The sequence below is a fragment of the Hibiscus syriacus genome, unplaced genomic scaffold (genome assembly GCF_006381635.1).
Source record: "Hibiscus syriacus cultivar Baekdansim isolate YM2019G1 unplaced genomic scaffold, ASM638163v2 tig00117034_pilon, whole genome shotgun sequence".
NCBI classification, from domain to species: domain Eukaryota; kingdom Viridiplantae; phylum Streptophyta; class Magnoliopsida; order Malvales; family Malvaceae; genus Hibiscus; species Hibiscus syriacus.
The window spans coordinates 100,011-114,553 of record NW_024063533.1 but is presented as its reverse complement, the minus strand read 5'-3'; the positions used below and the strand labels follow the sequence as shown (position 1 = coordinate 114,553).

Genomic DNA, 14,543 nt, shown 5'->3' with positions numbered 1-14,543 from the left:
TTTTGTTCATTCTCTCTCAGTTAGAGAGAGAATGAAAACTGGAAAATGAAAGAGATGGCCCGAAGGCCCCGTTTTGGGCATTAAATAGCCCTTCCCAAACGACGTCGTTTTGGGAGGGCTATTTGAGTAATTATTAATAGTTAAATCATGTCCGCTATCCTTTTAATTTGTAAACTTTACATTTTAGTCACTAAATCAGTTTATAATCCTTTTAATTCGGTTCTTTAACTTCATTTTATTTGTTTTAGTCCTTTATATTAAAATAATATATATAGGATAAATAACAGATTAGTCCTATAATTTTAATAATTAATATTTTAATATGAATAATATGTTTTAATTTATTTTAATCTAATATCCAAATTTTATATAGTTTTATTTTAGTCATTAAATTAATAAAATAAAAATAGTATGTTTAATCACTATAATTTTGATTAATTATGAATTAGATTTTTAATCTTAATTTTATTATATTTTAGTCACTAATTTTAAATGTTTTCATTTATTTTACTGCTTTAAATATTGTTCTAATTGTATTTTTATTGTTTTATTTGTTTACATATTTAATATTTTTATTATATATTTAAATATATAATAAATAATTATTTATATATATTTTTAATAATTATTTTAATATTTATTTTTCAATATCGAAGAAAAGGACAGTCTTAATACAACTAGATGTCCTATTCTGGTATTTTAAAATTAAAAATTATAAAAAATATTATTTAGTTTAAATTAATATTTATCAATATCAAAGAAAAGAGCTGTCTTAAGGCACCTAGAAGTCCTTTTCCGATATTTTTAAATATTTTTTTTTATATATTTTGAAATAATAGGATTATAAATTAATATATTTTGAATTTTTAAATTTTAATAATAGAGACAATTTATAATTAAAAAGTACCAATTTGGGCGTTGTAGCGGTGCTAATCCTTCCCTAAACGTAACCGACCACGAATCCCTTTTTATTATTAAAAGAACGAATTTTTGGTTATAAATGCAGATCAGTTTATTGATGTTTTCTTAAAACTCTTTTAAAAAATAATTTTAGGTATTTGACCTACCTAACCCAAAAGGCCGATGGCGACTCTCAAATTATTTTCAAAACCATTTATTCATATCAATTTTCCCGCCAAATAAATATTTCGTACCCGGACGAAAACCGGTTACGACAGCTTGGCGACTCCACTAGGGACCTGGTCAAACTTTTAAAAATCAATTATAAATTGTCTCTATTAATTATAAATTAAAATTTCATATATTAATTATAATTTTTTTATATATATACTATTATTTTTTAGTATTTATATATATTATTAATATTTCATTTTATTTACAAGTATTTTATTTCATTATTTATTTTTCTGTCAAAGGTTTGAACATTTCTCCTCACACACAATACTTGCATTGCATAACATAAGCTCTACAATTGAGTTTGCCCCTTTTAAGTGGGAGTGAAAGCGACGTCTTCGTGAGAATTTATTCTCCGTGTTAGACCTAGCAAGTAACTTTCGGGGTTCATATGCTCTATGTCTTCGTGAGAATTTATTCTCCGTGTCAGGCATAGAGAAATGTATCCCCTCGAATTGAACTCGATCCACTTTAGTCTGTGATGGACTAGGGTTGAGGGTTAGCAACCCAAGGGGGCACTAACAAAGACAATTCGGGTACTTTTATTCTTAGATCTGAAACCCTGCATATAAAAAAACCTAGAAACTCTTCCGATCTGAAGTCATGCCGAAATTTTGTCCAAAATAGGTGTACACACAGGAGAAATGAATTCTAACTTTCCTGTTAATTTATTTATTTTACTGATTAAATTACATGTATATTCAAATTATTTAAATTTAGAAAAAGCATGTTTAAATAAAAATATTTAGGTAAATGTTATTATTAAATTTCTTTATTATATAAACTAATTCATTTCTTTTTGTGTGTTCTTTATTTTTTCTGTTTGCATAGCATCATACAGGATAAAAGGCATTGATCCTTGTGTTAATTGTTTCATTGGAAAGCCTTCATCCATGGATAAAAAGTGTTCAAATCAAGTAATTCAAAACTCAGAAGTAAGACAGTGGGCTGAGGACTTACAAAGACAAGAAGGAGACAATCTGCAGGATGATTATGTATCTGACTTGGCCAGTTATGCTCCAGTTTCACTAAAAAGAAATGATATGCAAGATTTGAGAAGTATTTGGGAAAGTTGGGATTCAAATAAAAAATTGCAATTTTATCAGACTTACGGAGACATCCCATATTTGCTCTATGTCGAAGTTGATGATGAATTACTCAGAGCCCTAATTCAATTCTGGAATCCAGGGTACAATTGCTTCACTCTCAATAAAGAGGACTTGGTCCCTACTATTGAAGAATACACAACTTTGTTACATATCGAAGGTGCTTTGGAGAATCGAATCTATTCAAAGTCAATTAAAACTCAACCCTTTCGAGTTAAATTAGCAAAGATTGCCGGGGTACGAGAAGAATGGGTAGCATCCCGTACAAAACAAAAAGGCGAAAGCGAAGGCATTGCTTGGACCAACATTAAAGAACTTATTCAGAGTCATCCAGATACTAAAGTACGATCCGATCTATTTGCTCTGGGTATGTATGGTATGGTCATCTTCCCAAAAGTATTGGGATATGTTGAAGCTGCAGTGGTAGATTTGTTTGAACAGCTATCGAAAAAGATTAATCCTGCTTCTGCAATCCTAGCAGAGACCTTCAGATCGTTAAATGCTTGTAGAAAGCTAGGAGGTGGACGATTCTCAAGGTGTACTCAGTTGTTATATGTTTGGATCCGTAGTCATTTTTGGAGGACAGAAAAGGTTTCATACCGACGCTTTAATACGGATTATTCACCATTAAAAGAATTTCTGGAGCAAGAATGGCCGAAAGAAATTAAGAAAGATATGTGGATTAATGCCTTTCGAAATCTGCAAAGTAATGACGTTGTTTGGCGAGCCCCGTGGCAAATCCAAAGGGAATTCTTTTACAAATGTGGTGATTACAATTGGATAATGCTGCTCGGATTATGGGGAGGAATTGGATATGCACCACTTCTGGTCATAAGACAGTATGAAGGTCGTCAATTTATACCTGTCACTGCTGGATTACAGTCATCTGAGTTCGCATTCCACAGCAAAAATTATAAAAGAAATATCATGGAAGCCGTTACAGCTTGGAAAACAATTTTTTGTATCCGAGCTAAAGCAGCAAAAGAAATGTTAACTCCTGATTATGAAGAATGGAGATATGTCAGGAAAAATGAAAATATTCCTCTACCATATCAAAATGAGGATATCCTATGGAAGATCGCATTAAGGTGGTTCCATCAGAGATTGAAATCCTGAGAGCTGAGTTTGAAGCAGAAAAAGAAGGCTGGTCAAGAGAATTAGAGCAAATGAGACGAGATAAAGCTATGTTGGGTGTTGATATTGACTTTCATTCATCACAATGTGCAATGTTGAGAGAAAACAAAGAAAAAATTGATGGTGAATTTAGAGCATTAAAGAAAAATTACCAAGAGTTATATAAATCCCGGAAAGCATCAGGACCAAGCCAATCAACGGTACAGATGACCAGAGAATTGAACATCGAGAAAAGTCGAGTTGAAGATATGAAAGGAAAGAATAGCTGTCTACTCAAAAGCCTTGGGAAAGGAAAGCAAAAAATGGAAGATTTTGAGGTCGACAGAAGAGAGCGAATTATAAAACACAAGGCTGAACACCGCGAGATCATGAATGAAATGCAAAGAGAAAGGGTTCGAGCCAAAGATTTAGAAGAAATGAAGAATGACATCTTTGATAAATTTGAAGGAGAGAAAAATATCATGTTCCAGGGATTTGAATCTGAAATGAACCAGCTGATTGCTGAACTTGAAGTCAGGGGCCAAAAGATTGAAGAATTCAATGTTGAAAAAGAAAAATGGGAGCTGGAAAGAAAGAATTTCAACACCAAACTTGAGATAGAGCAAAAGTGGCTAGTAATTGGATGCAAAGATGCAGAAACAAGAATGTTCAAATCCAGAAGATTAATCAAAGAACGCAAGAAGCACGAACAAAACTTGAAGAAGATCTGGATCAGTCTAGAAACAAAAACTTAGAGTTTAACGCTTACATTTTTCAACTTGAAGAATCATTATTTCAAGAAAAGGTTCGTCTAGGACCTAATGATCTCAAAGAAAGTAATGAGGAAAGTGCTTCACTGCGAAGACGCATTAGAGATCTTGAAAAAATTCTGCACAATTGTCAAGTCAGAATCATTGAGTTAGAGCAAACTCTTGAAGGAACGAATGAACAATGGCAAAAGTCAACTGATTTCTATGTTGAAAGAAGCGAAGAAAGAAGTAATATGGTGTTCGAGGCCATGGTACAAATGAGCGAAGTTGCTAGATATGTTGGGGAACTAGCTGTTGAAGCCAAAATAATTGAGCATCACGTTGATCCAGTTTCTAAGTGCGGAAAGAAGGTGTCATGGTTAATGAAAGAAATTATAGAGCTTAATAGGAAAGCTACGCCTTATCTGTAGTTATGAACTATTATAAAGAAACTTTTGTATGCCGATGAAAGTTGTTCTATGATAATTAACTTTTTGGGATCAATACCTTTTTGCATACATGCATTTTGCATACATTCATTATTCATTTCATGATTTTTTTTATGAATAATTTTTATTATTAATATAAAATTCATTAATTAAAATTTGGAAAAAAAATAATATTAAAAGATTTTTCAATCGCAGTTATTCTGGCCAAAAGAGAAATACAACATCACTACGGTACTAGACAAGCTACTAAGAGAATTATGGAGGATAAAATACAACGTATTAAGGAACAGCATAATAAAGAACAAGCAGAAATGAGAATGAAGCTGGAGAAAATTGAAGCCAATATTGCAAATTCACAAGACAGCATGATGCAGAAAATAGGAGACATGTTTAAGAGACAGGCTATCATTGGAAAAATACATGAAAATCATGTATCTTTCGACCAAGAATCTATGTATCCTCTAGGTTTTCCACCAGAACCAATTTATCATTCTGGTACTACACCTATACAAATCAATGCTCGTACATCTGCATTACAAGAAGCCAAACCACATGAAAATCAACAAGTGGATCCTGCATCTTCAAGCAAAAATCCGCTTATATCAGATGTGAAAATAGGGGATCTTAATACTGAGCATTTAATCACAGATTTGAATGAGCTGAATGAGAAACAAAAAGTAAATGAAGAATTGACCAGACAGATCAAGAGCTTAGAAGAACGAATGAAATCTGTGGAAATAACTGAATCATTCTATGGGTTTGACGCCAGTGAGTTGAGTTTGGTTCCAGACTTAATCCTCTCCATCAAGTTCAAAGCTCCCGAATTTGATAAATATGACGGTACTACATGCCCTTCATCCCACATTACTATGTTTTGTCCAAGAATGGCAGGATATGTGAAAGACGAGGAATTGCTAATTCACTACTTTCAGGATAGTTTGACAGGACCGGCTCTAAAATGGTATACTCAATTGACCAAAGCCAACATTAGATCCTGGAAAGATTTGGCTAAAGCATTCCTAGAGCAATACCGCCATGTAACAGACATGGTCCCTGATAGATGGACTCTCCAAAATTTGGAGAAAAAGAATAATGAAACGTTCAGACAGTATGCCCAGAGATGGCGTGACAAAGCAACCCAAGTTCAACCACCTTTGTCAGAAAAAGAGGCCACAGTAATATTTGTCCATACATTGAAAGCTCCTTATTTAAATCATCTAATGGGGAATGCAACCAGAAATTTTGCAGATTTGGTCATTTCTGGAGAACTCATTGAAAATGTCTTGAAAAGTGGCAAAATTGAATCAAATGAGGGGTCTAGTTCCAAAAGACCTATGTACCGGAAAAAAGAGAATGAAGTTAACAATGCAAACTCTTACAACAAGGATTCATCAAAAAGTGTTACAATAACCCAGCCAAGGGTTAAGAAAGAGAAAACAAACACTAATCGAGCAGAGTCCAGAGGATCTCGAAAGGAAAATGAAAGGTTGTCTTTTACACCTTTACCAGTACCATATGCGGAGATCTATGATTCGCTGTTAAAAGCAGATGTCATACGGCCCTATCCTTTAGTTCCCATGCAACCACCATTCCCTCCTTGGTATGATACAAAGGCATACTGTGTTTATCATGAAGGAATTACAGGTCATTCTATTGAAAACTGTTTGGCATTCAAAAGGGTGGTTCAAAATTTGATCAACACTGGAAAGTTGGAATTCAATACACCATCTGCATCAAATCATCCATTGCCAAATCATGGAGATAAAAACGTGAATGCAATTCAAGAAGAGAATAGAAAGAAAGCAAAAACTGACATTTCTGAAATTAAATCTCCTTTTGTTTGGGTATTCCAGCAACTCTCTTTAGCCGGTATAATTCCACAACAATTCAGGCCAAAGCAGAATGAAGGCAAGAATTATTGTGAATATCATCAGGAGAATGGGCATAAAATTCAACTATGTCCTGAGTTTAGGGATTTGGTGCAAAAATTGATGAACAACAGAGAATAGAATTCTTTGAAGAAGAACCAGGGAAAAAAAGATGATTTTGCTCATCAGAGGATTCTAAACCTAATCAAAGAATAAATGATCCTGTGATCATTAATGTGAAATCATCTACGGCGATTCCTGCAATAATAAAGCCGAAAGTAGTTATCACCACTCCTCTACCATTTCCATACAAAGATACCCGCAGGGTACCTTGGAATTATACTACCAATGTTTCAATGGTAGGAGGATCTGTTTCTCTAGAAAAAACAGAAGAGAAAATACAGAGTTTGGATACAACATCGACGACTGAAGCAGTAAGCGAAGTCGATTTCTTTACAAGAAGTGGGAGATGTTACTCTCTCGAAACATCCAATGCTTCAGAACAAGTGAAAGAAAAAGGAAAAGCCATGGCAATACCTCAGAAGGTATTTGATGATGAATCCCCTCCAGCATTCAATGAGCCTGTGACAGAAAAACAAGCTCAAGAATTTTTGAAATTCCTGAAACATAGTGAGTATAGTGTAGTTGAACAACTACACAAACAACAAGCGAGAATTTCTATTCTTGATCTATTGATGAATTCAGAAGCACATAGAAATGCTTTGATGAAAATTCTCAATCAAACATTTATCCCTGAAGATATCCCTCAATAAACTTGACAGAATTGTGGGCATATAGCCGCTGACAATTACATAACGTTCACGGATGATGAAATACCAGAAGGCGGAATGGGGTCAGTAAAAGCTTTGAACATCACGACACATTGTCATGGTCATGTGTTGCCAGGAGTATTGATTGACAATGGATCCGCTCTCAACTTGATGCCTCTAGTCACACTTCAAAGAATGCCTGTGGATCAATCACACATGAAGAGTTATCAGAATGTAGTGCGAGCATTTGATGGTACTCAAAAAGAAGTGCTTGGGAAAATGGAAATACCGTTGTTAATTGGACCAGTCGTGTACAATATTGACTTTGTGGTGATGGACATCCACCCTACATATAATTGTTTATTAGGGAGGCCATGGATTCATTCAGCAGGAGCCGTTCCTTCTTCATTACATCAGAAATTGAAATTTGTTGTTGATGGACAACTAATATGCGTAGGAGCTGAAGAAGAAATCATTGCGTCTATAACAAGTGATGTTCCATATATCGAAACCAATGATGATGCTCTTGAATGCTCTTTCCGAGCTCTTGAATTTGTCAATGCAACCTTTATTGCAGAAGGAAGCAAAATTCCATATCCCAGATTATCTGATTGCACCAAGATGACGGTACAACAAACTTTAGGCATCGGAGCTAAAGCTGGGAAAGGTTTAGGAAAGAATCTTCAAGGGATTTCAGTTCCTGTCAGTATAAAGATGAAGAAAGATCGTTTTGGGCTTGGATTTAAGCCCAATTTTCAGCAAAAGAACAAAGAGATGAAAAGAAGATGTGAAGACAGAAAGGCAAGGTTGAAAGGGAAAGAAATCCTTTGGGAACACATGCTTTTCCCACAGTTAAATACCCCATTCAGATCAGGGGGGACAATTAATGTAGAACAGCAACTTGTTGAAGTCTTTAAAGAAGAAAAGTTGACGAAAGATCAAAACATAGTTGAAGAAGCTATGAATGGATTATTTATCAACATGATCATGAATGACAACAAGACTGGCAAATACTTGGATAGGATTCGCCCATGTTTTCCTGGAGAAACACTCAACAATTGGACCACTGAAGATCTTCCTATAGTTTTTAATATTAACGCAGAGTAATATTCAGAACTAATCTTTATGTTTAGCTCAAAAATATGAAAACTTTTTGTTATCTTGTAAAGGAAATTATGTTAAATATAAGAAATTTTCTTTAAAATTTTCAGATGGCAATCATTCTTTACATTTTCTTACATTTTTACATTTATTTATTTCATAAATTTACTATATTCTTTCGGAAATATGTACGACTTAAATTTGCAGGTGTCACCATGTTAATAGCATGTTTATTCCTAAATTTAATCAAGAGATAAATTTAGAGCAACCTATATGTCTGGAAGAAATCAATGGGTATGAAGATGAACTGGAATGTGATGTTCCTAATGAACTATTAAGATTGGTAGAAAAAGAAGACAAACAAATTCTACCCCACAAAGAAGAGATTGAGACTGTGAATTTGGGAACAGATGAAGAAATAAAAGAGGTGAAAATTGGTACTACTCTGACAATTCAGATAAAACAAGAATTGATAAATCTCCTTCAAGAGTTCAAAGATATCTTTGCCTGGTCTTATCAAGATATGCCTGGTTTAAGCACAGATATAGTGATACACAAGATTCCAATCAATCCAGAATATAAACCGGTCCAACAAAAGCTCAGACGAATGAGGCCAGAAATGTTGTTGCAAATCAAAGAAGAAGTAATGAAACAGATCAATGCAGGTTTCCTACAGGCATCTAAATACCCAGAATGGGTAGCCAACATTGTTCCCGTACCAAAGAAAAATGGGAAAGTTCGAATGTGTGTGGATTACAGAGATCTCAACAAAGCTAGTCCGAAAGATAGCTTTCCATTACCCCACATAGACACATTGGTGGACAATATTGCAGGGCACGCATGGTTTTCATTTATGGATGGCTTTTCATGATATAATCAGATAAAAATGAATACTGAAGACATGGAAAAAAACAACATTTGTAACCATGTGGGGCACATTCTGTTATAAAGTGATGCCATTTGGATTGAAAAATACAGGGGCCACGTATCAAAGAGCCATGGTAACTTTGTTTCATGACATGATGCACAAAGAGATTGAAGTATACGTGGATGACATGATTACCAAATCCCGAACTGAAGAAGAACATATTCAAAATTTGAGAAAGCTTTTCCAGAGATTGAGGAAATATCAATTAAAGCTTAACCCTGCCAAATGCACTTTTGGGGTAACTTCTGGGAAACTTTTGGGATTTGTGGTCAGCAAAAAAGGAATCGAGATTGATCCAGATAAAGTAAAAGCAATTCAAGATCTTCCACCACCCAATACAAAAAAAAAAGTTCGAGGCTTTTTGGGAAGATTAAATTATATCTCGGTTCATTTCTCAATTAACTGACAAATGTGATCCAGTGTTCAAATTACTTCGAAAGAACAATCCTGAAGTCTGGAATGAAGAATGTCAAGAAACTTTGGATATTATTAAGAAATATTTATCCAATGCCCCAATTTTAATATCACCAATGCCTGATAGACCATTAATTATCTACTTGTCGGTCTTCGAAAATTTGATGGGATGTGTACTAGGACAGCATGATGAATCTGGAAGAAAAGAAAAAACTATTTATTATCTGAGCAAGAAATTTACCGATTGTGAAATTCGATATCCACCAATACAAAAATTATGTTGTGCTTTGGTATGGACTACTCGAAGACTCAGACAATATATGTTATACCATACTACTTGGTTGATATCCAAACTTGATCCTTTGAAATTCTTAATGGAATCACCAGCTTTGACAGGCAGAATGGCTAGATGGCAGATGTTATTATCTGAGTTTGATATTGTATATGTCAACCAAAAAGCAATAAAAGGAATTGTAATAGCTGATTTTCTGGCCAGTCGTGTATCAAATGATTATCAGCCTTTGAGTTTCAATTTTCCTGATGAAGATTTGTTATGTATATCCATGAATGAAAAAGTCAGAACAAATGACACATATGTATCTTGGAAGCTTTACTTTGATGGAGCATCCAATGCTTTGGGACGAGGAATCGGGGCAGTGTTAATTTCTCCAGAAAATGTTTATTATCCCTTTACAAGTAGACTGGAGTTCTTTTGCACCAATAACATGGCAGAATATGAAGCTTGTGTCATGGGATTGAAAGCAGCTATAGAAAGAAAAATCAAATGTCTCAAAATATATGGAGATTCATCGTTAGTGGTGTATCAATTGCGAGGAGAATGGGAAACAAAAGATCCCAAATTGTTGGAATACCGAAATTTTACCCTCGCATTAGTGAAAGAATTTGAGAGAGTTACCTTCAATTATCTCCCTCGAGAAGAAAATCAAATGGCAGATGCTTTGGCTACATTAGCTGCTATGTTTCAGGCAACGAAAAAAGTTGATATGACGCCAATCAAAATGCAAGTATATGAAATTCCTGCACATTGTTATAGTGTGGAAGAAGAGGTAGATGGTAAACCATGGTATCATGATATTCTGCAATATATCAAAAATCAAAGTTATCCACCAAATGCATCGGAAATTGATAAAAGAACCTTGAGAAGAATGGCTGCTGGATATTTTCTTGATGGCGAGATTATGTATAGAAGAAGCAATGATCAAATGCTATTGAGATGTTTAAATACCAGCGAAGCTCGAAACTTCATTGAAGAAGTACACAGTGGAATATGTGGAACACATGCAAATGGTCTTTCCATGGCCAAAAAAATAATGAGATATGGATACTATTGGGCTACCATGCACACAGATTGCATTGATTATGCAAGAAAATGTCATAAATGCCAGATATATGAAGACAAGATTCATGTACCCCCATCTCCTTTACATGTAATGACAGCACCCTGGCCATTTTCTATGTGGGGAATAGATGTCATTGGCGCAATCACACCAAAAGCATCGAATGGACATTGTTTCATCCTTGTGGCAATTGATTATTTTACCAAATGGGTTGAAGCTGTTTCATATGCCAATACTAAGAGGTCCACAGTCTGCAAATTCATAAAGAAAGGGATAGTTTGCCGATATGGTCTACCAGAAAGGATCATTACAGACAATGCTCTGAACCTGAACAACAAAATGATGACCGAACTTTGTGCACAGTTTAAGATCAAACATGCAAACTCAGTGGCATATCGTCCAAAGATGAATGGGGCAGTTGAAGCAGCAAATAAGAACATCAAGAGAATCATTACAAAGACCACTGAAACTTACAAAGATTGGCACGAGAAGTTACATTTTGCTCTATACGCATACCGAACTACTGTGCGAACATCTATTGGGGCAACGCCTTTTTCTTTAGTCTACGGGATGGAAGCAGTCTTACCAATTGAAGTTGAGATTCCATCCCTTCGAATATTGAGAGAAATAAAATTGGATGAATCTGAATGGATCCAAGCTAGATTTGATCAATTGAACCTTATTGAGGAGAAAAGATTGAAAGCTATTTACCATGGACAGATGTATCAGAAACGGATGATGAAGTCTCATGAAAAAAAAGTACATCCAAGAGAATTCCAAGAGGGTGATCTAGTACTAAAAAGATTTTGCCTATACATAAAGATTTCCGTGGGAAATGGATGCCTAATTGGGAAGGGCCATACGTTGTGAAAAAGGCCTTTTCCGGAGGAGCCTTGATCTTGGCAGAAATGGATGGAAAAATTCTAAGAAATCCAATAAACTCAGATTCTATCAAGAAATATTATGCTTCAAGAGAAAAAAAAAGAGAGAAAAAGAGAAAAAAAAAAGAAGAAAAAAGAAGAAAAAAGGGAGTCAAGATGAAAACCCGCAAAGGGCATCTTGTAACCAAAGGAAGGATTTGAGTTGAAAACCTGAAAAGGCGGCTCAAATACAGGTTGATATTAGGCATCTGGCAATTGAACCCTCTTAAGATTTTGACAGTTTGGAAGAAACTTCACATCTACAAGCATTTCGACAACGTTTGAGATCTTCCAGACAAAAGCTTACATAATTTCTCTAAATTGTGTCAACTTGATTAATTTAGAAATACTTATGCTAATAATTTGTTAAGATATTTGAATTTTTATCATTCTTATGCTTGCCATAACTTTGAATACAATTCTATCTATTTCAAGTTCAATTTATTTGAGATTCAATTTATTTTCGAAAATTCAATTTACTCTTTTATTGAATTAACATAATTTTGAAATAAATTAAAGATATCTGAATATCACTTTATGTTAATACCTTTTAAAAACATGGAATATAAAGTAAGCAAATCATCACCATCTTAAAGCCATGAACATCAAGATTGTTACACGGGATGCTACCGACAACAAGGTCGAATCCGCCAAATCTACTCATCAATTGCTCCAACCGATCACCATTCAGTTCTTGCACATCTGTTTTCAAAGATATACTAAGACAGTAGAAGGCGATCTTTGCAGCACTGATTCCAGCAAAAAGAAACAAGACATTGATATCAATGGGAAACATGTCTCTATACAGATCCTTATGTATGGTTTTTAAGGAAACCTAGAAGCATTTCCACCTCATCAGGTTCAAGTGGAGCAACTTTATTCCTTCCAACCCATACTAGATTCCATTTTCAGCACTCATCAAGAACATACTTCTGGACACTCGAATGTGGCTCATTGTCATAAGCTTCAAGAGACTTACAGATCCTTTCTGTCAATTTGGCACTTCCTGTACATGTTTATAAACAGTTCAACTTTGTTCTTGGATCCCATGAAGGCCATCATTTCTTTGTCAATAGAAAAGCATCAGCACATGGAGGAAGCAGAATAAGAGAAAATCTGTTCTTAATTGGCAGAATTATGAATATAGCCCTTTTCAGTGTAGTAGCATGAAAATGCTTCGAATCTACAAATTCTGGCTTTACATCGAATAAGTACTCCCAGTCTAAACATTAACTGGAACAAATGCCATGTGCTCATAGCATCTTCTGGAAGTGTTCTTTGAGTTATCTGATCTGGTTTGGTAAAACCAATCATTGAATTTGAAAGATAAATGTGCTAATAGCATCTTTTGGAAGTGTTCTTTGAGTTATCTGATCCGGTTTGGTAAAACCAATCATTGAATTTGAAAGATAAATGTGCTAATAGCATCTTCTTTGAGTTATCTGATTTGGTTTGATATGAAACCACAGAACCAATCATTGAATTTGAAAGATGAATTTGCTCATAGTAGAAATAAGGAGACTCAATAGCATCTTCTGGAAGTGTTCTTTGAGTTATCTGATCTGGTTTAGTATGAAACCACAGAACCAATCATTGGATTTGAAAGATAAATTTTCTCATAGTAGAAATAAGGAGACTAAATAGCATCTTCTGGAAGTGTTCTTTGAGTTATCTGATCTGGTTTGGTAGGAACTACAGAACCAATCATTGGAATTAAAAGATGAACTGCATGATCGTCTTCATTAAGAAGCTTCTTTTCAAGTTTCTTCTGTTTATTCCTTTCCCAAAAATCATAGCTCGAATTTTGCCTTTTCTTGTAATGGGGATCATCGCATAATGGCTTCCCATCTTTTACCGGAAGAAATGTGTCAGTAACCTTAGCCATTTGAGCAGTACATATAAAATTTGTCAATTTTGCAATTGATGAATCTGAACCACATCTCTCCATGGTTATTGAAGTTTCAGCCTCTGAGAATCCCATTTTTTTCAAGTATAACAGTTTATTCTCCTCATCAGAATCAGAATTCAAGATTTCACGGTATTAAAAGAACTATCGATATTTGTGAAATCATCTTGAAAGGTCATTTCATAATCAGATGAGTTGTTATCAGAATCAACATGTCACATGCAGGCAAGCTTTTCAGGAGCCTATACTATTGAGTTTTATTCTCAAGAGATTTTGTGACATTATATCTACATTTGTCAAAGATGATAGATTCTCTGATATGAAGAAGAAAGATTTATTGGGTTTCTACAACTGAAGAAATATTCAGTTCACCAATCTGAAATCAAATAACTTAACAGTCATGCATCATATTTAGGCATTTGCAAAAATAGGTGCATTTTCATTCATTCTCATCCATGTTGAATTTTGACAGGAATTTCAAAGATTTTAGCAAAGATTTAAATTCATCACTTGATGGATTATCTTTTCCAGTTCGAGTTCGTAATGAGAAGAACTCATCTGAAGAAGGATGAAGAAGTTCAAAATGAGAAGAATTTGTTCAACCTTTTGCTCAAATCCATCACTTGATGGGTCAGCTTTTCCAGAGAAGTTCATAATGAGAAGAACTCATCTGAAGAAGGATGAAGAAGTTCATAATGAGAAGAATTTGTTCAACCTTTTGCTCAAA

At 34.5% G+C, this 14,543-nt stretch overlaps 1 pseudogene; it reads right to left on the bottom strand.

Moving 5' to 3' along the window:
• Window positions 1-14,543, bottom strand: part of LOC120196839 — a 29,872-nt pseudogene that overhangs the window by 833 nt on the left and 14,496 nt on the right.